Consider the following 9,926-nt stretch of genomic DNA (forward strand, 5'->3'; position numbering starts at 1 on the left):
GCTATACCTAAATGCATAGGACTGCTCAAGGCATATCAAATAGTAAATATTTATAAGGTCAGGCTGGGATCAGACATTGCATCTTTCATGCAAACCCCACTTTCAGAGCACATTAGCCTGTTAAATGCATTGGCTTCCCTTCTGTAAAAGGCTACTGCGGAGAAAAGAATCCATTTCTGGTCATGAGGGGGCCCCAGTGCCAGCAGCAAGAGAGCAGTGACTTAGCTTAAAGAAAATTAACCCACTTAAAGATAATTCCCGCAGTCTTCCGTGAAAGGTACCGAGACACTCTCGATTGGCTGGCACAGATGAAGCACCTCCCAGTATGAGCTCAGATTTGTATCTACTGAAAAAGCGCCTCTTTCCTCCTGTACTTGGAAGTAGCTTTTCCATGGCTGAGAGGACAGGATTAGGCAGCTCTTCCTGTTGGGGGAGACAGGGACATTGACACAAAAATGTTCGTACTGCAAGATAGCGATTAGGAGGGTACCATCTCTGAGAAACACGCAGCAGAGGCTGGGAAACAACCTGGCTGCTGAAGAGCTGTTTGACTGAGCAAGCTGGGAAATGGGAGCGAATTCCAGTTAAGGGCATGACAGATAACAAATGGTGCAGTTGCCGTGGCTGGCAGGGTGTCTCTCAGAGTGACATGAACAAATAAAAAAAGAGAGAAGGCACTTGGCACTACAAACCCTCAGCAAAGCCCGTGCAGAGCATGGTCTGTCAATAAGGGCTGCACGTGCCTCTGATTTCCCAAATGACAGCTCTGTACTAAGACGGGTAGGAAACTTGGCTTTGTGCAACAACCTGTAGCACTTAGCACCTAGGTTCACAGCCAGTGACTCTTCTTTACTGACATGTCAACATGGCCTTTTCATGCTTTCCTGCTGGTTTATGCTTTTTATCATACGAAGCACAACCAGCCAATTGTTTTACATTTATAATTCTGCATGGGACTCTGCTGGCATTTTCTGTTAGGTTTCAAAAGCATTCAATGTAAAGACATGCAACATATGGTAACCCACACTCCCGCCGACCTCACCTCCACCCTCACAAGGTAATAGCTGCACAGCTAGCTGTCAAGTAGAGCAGCACAACCTTCTCAATTTTCCCCACTGTGTTGTCTGAATGAAGTTATTCATTCAGAGTGTTTCTGCATTCTGGTTCCTTCTAAAAAGCCAACTCCTCCTGTTTTCTCGGTTACCCTAGTCAGATCCCCGGTGTGCCTCCTGACTGCCCTGCAGCTGACATGACATGGGGCAGAGCATTGGGCTGCTGGCAGACCAGACTGACTAGGTCCTCTCTCCCTGCTGGCTGCTCCAGCCGCACGGAAAGCCAGTCCTCTGGGTAAGATGGGGAGCAAGACCTGAGGGATCCTGCAGTAGGGAAGGGCTCATATAATGGTGATCAGGAGCCCACAGGCTTCGTTACAGTGTCCCTTTACCCAACCCCTATTCCCAGCCACTTTGGCTGCTCAGGGCAGGAGCCTTTTTGGAGGGTCAGACTCCATGGAGGAGAAAAGGTAGGGCTGGAATTAGGAAGTTTCAGAGCACTCACCCCTTTCCTCCACTGTGGACACCCAAGATGATCAACACTCCTTTCTCCAGGCTTGCTGGCTGGCTTTAAATTCAGGCTTGCCAGCTACACAGCATCTACCACCCAGATTTCTCTGGAGACCCTTGCTGTGCAGCCAGGAGGGCTTCCTCTCTCAGCAGCAGGAGACCAAGGCTCGTCTGGGTGAAACCAGGGAAAGCCAACCAAGACCATTGGTGACGCTGCCAGACTGAGCCAGTGCTGTTCACAAAGGAGCCAGACTAATTGAGATCTGCTAAAGGAGTAGACTATCTCATTAACCACATGTATAGGAGAACCTCAAGCAAACCTATTCATGAGTAACCAGCGCAGCATGCCGTATGGCTCAGATCCCAAAGATTTCTCTCCTGGTTTGAAAGCTTGGGCCATCCCACTCTGCTACATTCACACATATGGCAGAGATGTAATTTGCTACCTGCTGGGTGCCACACAGTTACAGTGCTCCTCTTAACCCTTCTAGAGACTGCAGGGAACTCTGTTCCTCACCAGCAGTCAGGCTGGGCATTACAACACAGCTATTGGAGAAGGGCATCGCTCCAAATATGAGACAGCTGGACCACCAGGAAAAACCTCTTAATGTTCAGATTCAATTCCATAAAGTGTTAGAAGGAGTGGCCTGAAGACAGAAAGGCTGAGACAGGACGAAAGTCCATGGACACCATTAAAAAACAGGAACCAGGCTCGGTCTACCTGAAATTGTTCTGTGTTTATATATCTCTAAAGGGTATAATTGAATAGTTTTGTTCAAAAGGGGAGCCAGGAACATTGGTCATATGGTTGGTCACACGCCCAAGCACACACTTTAAAATGGGAAGGGAATTACATCTTTGTGGATGTAGAGATCCAGGGAACAGCAAAGGAGAGGGTGACCCCGAACAGTCTGCAAAACGCAAAGGAGACCTGTGGCAGAGACCCTTTCTTCATGTCACATATAGGCTCTTAGACCAGTTGGAGTAGAGAAATGTCAGCTCTATCCATGTAAAGGTGATGGTGTCAATATATCTGAGTACTGATCCATCCAGCTTATTCCCTATGAATTGGAGCCCACCTCATGCCGCAGTATCACATACTCTGCCAAGGGCATTTTATCTTCTACCACCCCAATAAAGCACTACCTCCTAGTATCATAAATTCCCTCAAGTTTGTTTGTTTAAGTTCTATACCTTTCTACAGATTTGAATGGAGAAACAGTTACCAGAAAACATCACAGGCCAAAGACAAGAAAGATACGTGCTAGGAAGATATTACGTGAAACTTCCCCAAGGAGTGATAAGCTTTGGAGACTGATGAATTTGCAAGAACTCAGACCACCAGACTCCAATGCTGTACAAGGCTGCCAACACAAATTAGCATCTACAACAGGTTGTATAAGTTGGATCACACCCTGGAGGGCAGTGGCTGCTATACACAGCTAAAGAATACAGAGTTATGTATAGAGCTGGTGAAACAAAGTGCCCTCTAAAGGAATTTCTAAAGACGTACCTGGAAGCCAATGGTCTGTCAGGATGACCTTCTGCTTCTCCTGAGTGTGCACATTGGGGCTGGCCTCCCAACAGTTGCTCCAGCTAGTAAGTTAACAGGAATGAGTGGTGTGTTATGTGAATAGTCACCTGCTATTACTGATAACACCTTGATTCTATCAACAACAGCAGCTAATGAATAAAAGATATGTTAAGAAATAGCAGTTGTAATCTGTGTTTTCCCCTAACACTATCCCCTATGAAGGAAAAAGGAATTTACACCACCTGTTTGAGGGAAACATGCTAAAGACAGTGTGGCATTCATACCTCTTCATGGCAGGACCTGCAGACCCAGCTAGGACAGCCAGTGTTAGCACAGGACAGCAGCTTTGACCAAACAAGCCACTAGCCATGAAACGGTTTGTTGAAATCCCAGCGATTTCCCAAGCCACTGATTGCTGGAGGGAATTGGTGGCTGTGAGGAATATGTTCCTCCTCCTGAAATGTGCTATAGGAAATTCAGTCAAATCCAGCCCTGCAGAGGGACTTGACAGGAGCCACGTGCACGATTGTATGGGCAAGATCTATTCAAAGGGAGAATGTCCCACCTAAGAGGCAGCTAACCGCTGTCTGCTCCATCACCCAGGCACTGTTATCTCTGCATGCTTCAGTGCCTGGCTGGGGACCATGAACTGGCAGACCCAACTGCCACTTAGTTGCTCTACAGACATGGGTTGTCGCTTGCATCTGCTATTTTTCTAAACCATTTCCATAGGTGACGCCTCGTGGCTGCCACTGATGTCCAGAGAAACTGTGCAGACTCAGCACTTCTAACGCAGAAAAAACAAGTGTTGCAAGCCACACTGCTGCGAAAAAATGAGATCCACAACATCTCAACTTGTAAGCCTGCCTCTTCAATCTGCCCCCAGGTAACCTGCATTCCCATCTCTCTAGGGCTGTCCAGTCTGTACCTTCACTTCAGGAACAGATTTCTCCATCTATAAAAAGAATGTGAGGATGTTTGAGTAACTATTGCAACAAAACTAGTTTTATTATGTCAGACCAAAAGTATCATTTGATTAACCACAGCCGGCAGCAGATGCTTAGAGGCCTATAGAAGAAGAGTCAGATTATATCTGGACCTTTGTTTTTAATAACTACCAACGGCCTCATCCTCTGTGAAGCGCTTCTTCCATGTAAGTGCTGAAGGGCTTGAGCCTGATCACACGGTCTTGCAGGTCTTGCCCCAGAGAGAGTTTATAACCCAAGAGACAAACCCCCTGGTATGCAGATGCAGGCTCAGAGCTGCCTTGCAAAAGGCAGCCCAAAGCATTCACGGCAAAGCTGAGAATCAAATACAGCCTCTTGACGCTGGGTTGTGTTTTCAAAACTATCTGTCCAAAACATGATGGAAATGATTAAACTAAAGAAACAAAGGCTTTGTCTGGTGAAACTTCCTTCCAGATTTTCTGGTGGTGTTCCAGCCTTGATCGCTGAAATTTCACACTCACACCTGAGCTCTGCGAGCACATGAGCGTGGTGTTAACACACGCCTAGCTGAAACGCCATTCAAGCAAAACTTTCTGCTTGGTGAGCGCATTTCCTGTTGTCTCCAGTAACTCCTTTAATCCCAGCACGTCTATATCAGCAACATCCTGATTTATTAAGACACGAAGCAGAGTTTTTCCAGTGTTTCCCCCCCCCCCCCCCGCCATTGTCATCACTGATGAGGTCCTGGCTTTGAGAGCTTTCTGGGTTCAGGCAGCAGGAACTGGCACCCCCGGCAGGCTGTGGTCAGCAGAATTTGCAATCAGCAGCTGACTTCCTGCTGTCACCCACCCGCACAGGCAAAGAAACGCTTTGCTTTTTTGCCCAGCACCTTGCTTCAAGGGCAAAAGAAGGTCCCCCAGCCAGTGGGACCTTCTGATCCCACGCATTGCTTACAGCCACTGGATTTGTTTAATGTCCAAGCTAAATTAATAAGCTAAATTGGGTGTGATCAAAGAACAGGGGAAAAGTGAGCTGGCTCAGCTCTGGTTAAGTGATATTAGTCATGAATTTTTATTCACTCAATGTTTTCAAAGCTTGCTTTCCTTTTCCCCCCCTCTTATCTCTTCAATCTGTGTGAAACACTGGTGATGTCAATCCTGCTGAGATCGTCCTGAAAACATTGCTTAGCTTTGACACTTCCACCTCTACCTCAGACTTCAAGGAAAGCCTGTGGGATGTCAGCAGCTGTAAAGCTAAAGGGACTTCTTTTCCATCCTTTCTACCAGTGCCAAAACACTGTCAAATCCCCACACTTCAAGCAGAAGCCTTCCTACTTCAGAAAGCAACATGCCTTTCTCTCTACCTCACCCTGTGCATCAGCAAGCAGGGTAGCTGATGGCATGGCTCCAGCGCCCTCTGCACCGCTGCTGCCAGCAACCCAAGCAGGTGCCATCTCTGGTGGCATTTGGAAAGCCATAGGGTATCAGGTGAGAGTTCTCCCAGGCTGTATCACCAGACTTGCCAGGGAGGAGCTGGCAAGAACTTTAGGATTAAATCCCATCACTTTACAAGTTAAATTAATTACAGTTCATATGGAGTGGGTGAGGGAACCCGTACGAAGTAATTAAGCACTACACCTACTCAAGTTAAACCCCAGTGACATCCACGCCCTCCCCTCAGAGAAGTGTCTCCAATCTGAGCCTATACACAACAAGGTGAACATACTGGCTCCTCCACCAATGGGGTAGAAATTCCCAGCTCCCCTTTCCCTCTGTCAGTCTCATAAGGATAAAAGTATTTTTTTCTTTTTGACCTGATGCATGAAACGTGAACTGGAGTGAGGCTCAAGAAATGTGAATGCTCATTCCCACTCTGCCACTGACTGGCTGAGCTACCTCAGCCGTGTCCTCTTGTTCCTTCTCCACAAAAAGGACTAATCCCACCTCACTGAGCTTTATGCAACACCCTGCTGCTGCACAGCTTATGTGATACTGATGCACCCAGTAAAGGAGTAATTGGACCTGTCCTAGGTTGCTAGAGGCTTGGGAAATCAGTTTGTTTTGAACCATCCCAGGACCTATTTGATTCTACATTCTTGCCCAAGACCTTTTTGCAGATGGAAAAAAAAAAAAAGTCTATTTCAGATCAAAATGCTTTTAAAGGTTTGACATCATTAAGGAATATAAAGGTTTGCAACTGGTTTATTTGCTTAATGATAAAACTGCAGAGGATGTAGCCACTGGAAGCCTTTCAGCTAGGATATCTGCTTTTCAATATCAGAGAAGATATGATACCTCTTCCAATCTAGTAAGATTTCCTATGGATACTGTTTGAAGATCTAACATCTGTAATTTTCCGTCAGACAGGGCATCCTGCCAACTGCCACAGTGACATGGTCATACTACCAAAAGTGCCAGATTTTCTGTTTGTCTGCAAGCACCAGAGTTGCCAAATCTTTGGCTGACCACAGAAACCCAAGAACAGTAAACTTCGTGGGTGATAAGATTGATGCCAGGCAACGAGGAAACCGCTGACTGATGCACGCCCCATGGCCTCTGACACGGGAGGAGCAAGGGGTTACTTCAGTGAAATGACCTGGTCGGGCACTGCCAGCACACAAACACCCGCCAAGGCTGGAATCACCCAGCCAAGATAGCAGCCCAGCAACAGGCTGCATCCGAGGGTGGCCTCAGCCTCCAGCTCCCTCACGTGACAGTTCCTGAGCTCTGCCCCTCCACCCCAGTACCCATGAGGTCATATGCTAAGAAATATTCCTGACTCAGCCAAAAAGACCCTGCAGCACACCTGCTGTGGCATAAGGCAGAGCCTACAGATTGACTATTAAGTTGTTCAGAGACTTGGGGGTAAAAGCTGCCCTATGCCCCTAGAAGAGGGCACAGAGGCACTTAAAATAGCAGCTATGTCCCCAGAACTAATTAATGATCTTGTAGATCCTAAATATGTCCCAGCAACAAACAGAGAAACGCCACACCAGAGATCAGACTGCCACATCACCATCAGGAGATTGTCACAAGCCTTCACTGCACGTAAGGCCAGGGACAAAGGCACTGCTTTCCTCCAGGGCAGAGGACTCTTAAACAGTCAGAAATACTTGCAGGCTCTGGAGCCTCAGGATTGCTTCAGGTTCCTGATACCAGAACCTAAAAGCTTCTCTTTCACGCTACGCAGAGCATAGCTAATCTCAGAAGAGAGATGGAGACAAGGGAGAATTCCAGAAGATAACTCCCTACTCAAAGCATGCTTTCTCTCCTGAGAGCAGACCGTGCATTGCTGTGCTCCTCTTCCCCTACACTGTACCAGTTGCAATAGGTAGTTTCCAAATATATCTGCTTCCCCTTTTCTCGAACAGCTGCTTTACTAGCCTTCTTCAACTGCCTAAACCACAAACAGCATTTCTGAGGCTTAATCTCTAAACCTGCACTGGAGTTTTGGGGCAGCCCACCATTTTTCTTAGCACATAACATCAGGGACATCCTACATACTCTCACACCTCCAAAAAAACTTTCAGAGACCTCTGTCCCAGCAGGCTTCTTTTATAGGAAAGCCACACTATTCAGCTGCCTTCCATCCTCTCCCAATCCCCCACACCTGGGAGAGGGAGCAGGCGCAGCTGAGGTTTAGCCCCAGTCCCCATGAGGGGTCAGGCCACCTTTCCTCAGCAGAGAAGTTACAGCTTATGCTAATTTCAGTACAAACTCTGCAAAATGCACAGGCCAAGATCCCAACTATGCCTGAAAGAATTTATCAATGTATTTGAGTGAGCCTAAGAGAATGATCCACCGTCTTAACTTTGCATACAGGACATCCAACCCAAGGTTTATGCATGCAGAAGGTGATTTTGGAAATCCTGCCAAAGATACTGTTTTCAGAGGGCAGTGGCTATTAGAAAGGGCTTTATGACTGTGGGTTTTTTTCCTTAGATGTTTCTGAGTTCTGCTCCTGGAAACCCACCAGTAATCACTAGTTCCTTGGGAATTCTGGCTTTTGTCCTCTCAAGATAACTCAGCAAAGAGGGAGGGAGAACAGCTTCAGATAAGTTCATGCTACATACCACATATCTGTGGCCACTTTTGCCCTGTTTTTATAGGGCTTAGCACATTCTGAATGTGTGTGCTTTGACTCAGCTCAGGTGAAGTCCCAGCAGTGTCTGCTGGTGGTCCAGACCAGCAAAGCCACTCAGCTCTCCATGAGGGGTATCACACATAGGACATGCTGGAGCTGACATCATGAGAAGACATGGCAGTGGGCATGGTTCCCATTTGTTGGGACCTTGAGGGCAGAAATCTCAGAGGAGAGAGTGATTCTATTGGAGGTCCTGCAACCTTCCATGTGACATGTAGGACAGTTGTTCCTTTGATGCTGGACATGGTAGGATGCTGCTGAATTCTCCCCTACTACATTATTAATGCAGTTGCTGTGGGAGAGAAGGCGGGGGGAAAGACCCACCAGTGTGGTGGAAATGCTGACAAAGTCCTGATAGCAAGATCCTTCTTCTGAGAGGACACTTTGCTGTTGGGGTCAACTTAGCAAATAAGATGGCTTTGATTAGTCAGTTGTTTTCTGGGCTGGTATGGCCACAAATGATTGCTAACTGCTCTGGCTTTGGCCAGACGTTTTATAGCGTGCCACATTATACATTTATTAAGGGAGTGAAGAAATCATAACTGGATAAAAATAGCAAGGCTTGGATTAGAAACTGGCTAGCAGATGAGGAACAGAGGTTCACTGTTGCTTCAGGATGCCTAGTGTCGCCAGAAAGATCCTGCACAGTGTTGATGTGGGTCTGCTAAGCTGGGGCAGAGGAGACACAGAAAACACAAGACTGACCTGAGGAAGCACGGTGAAAAACACCACCAGGTCTTTCTGATGACTGACTGATGTCTTGATCAAGAGAGGCAGTAAGCTGATGACATAGGTGCTGTCTGGTAGAGACCGCACACAGGTCTGCTGGCAGCCCAGCAAAGCTGGAAGACCAAGCGCTGGAGGTGAGGTGCGCAGTGGGGTCCACTCTGCTGCCATGCAAGATGGGAAGTTCACTCTTTTAATGACAGCTGGAGCAGCATTATTGGTGCTCACATTGTTTATGGGAAAAGGACAAAACCTCCTGTTTAAAATGTCCTTTGTCAGGCTTCTTTTAGTCAAAAGGGAGTTTCACTTATGAACTGGTACTTCCCACCTCCCGTGGTGTTTCTAGTGGGTGGCTGAAAATGGAGAAGGGACTGGAGAGTCCAGTCTCCTCAAACCTTTGGCTTTTGCTCCCTCTTCAGATGGGTCAAGGGTATCCCTTTGTAAGGAAGGTACCGGTTCATTCTCTAGTGCCAGTGTGCTTGTACCCCTGCTCTCTAAGGAGCTGCTCTTTGCAGAGAACTGCCACAATTACTGCAAAACCACACTTGGAGATCCAAGTCCAGGAGCTGACCTCTTTTTCCTATGCAGCGGAAAGCTTCTGTAAGCAGCGGGGAGGGCGCACACATCGTGCCTGGGGCACAGTGCTGCCACCTGAAAGGCAATCAGCTCCTCTCGCAGCCCCGATGTCACACCGTCCGTCACTCCAAATCCAGAAAGTTGTTTTATATACACACACTTCCCTCTGTCACTTCTTATCGCACATGTGATCGGGAGTCAATGTGGCCAAAAGATTGTTCAGGTGAATTAATTCATATCAAGACTTTGATGCTTCTATTAAGATAGTAAGTGAAGGCTGCCATCAAGATCAAGGTCTCCATTGTGCTGGGTGCTATAGAAACCGATGCTGGGAGATACCTGCTGTCTCCAGAAGCTTACAGTCAAAGTAGACACTTGCATGAGGAGGGAGACTGAGGCATGTGGAAGAGGAGTAATTTATCCGCGGTCAAAGGCTGA

This window comes from Falco rusticolus, chromosome 9 (assembly GCF_015220075.1).
Source record: "Falco rusticolus isolate bFalRus1 chromosome 9, bFalRus1.pri, whole genome shotgun sequence".
In the NCBI taxonomy this organism is placed as follows: Eukaryota; Metazoa; Chordata; class Aves; order Falconiformes; family Falconidae; genus Falco; species Falco rusticolus.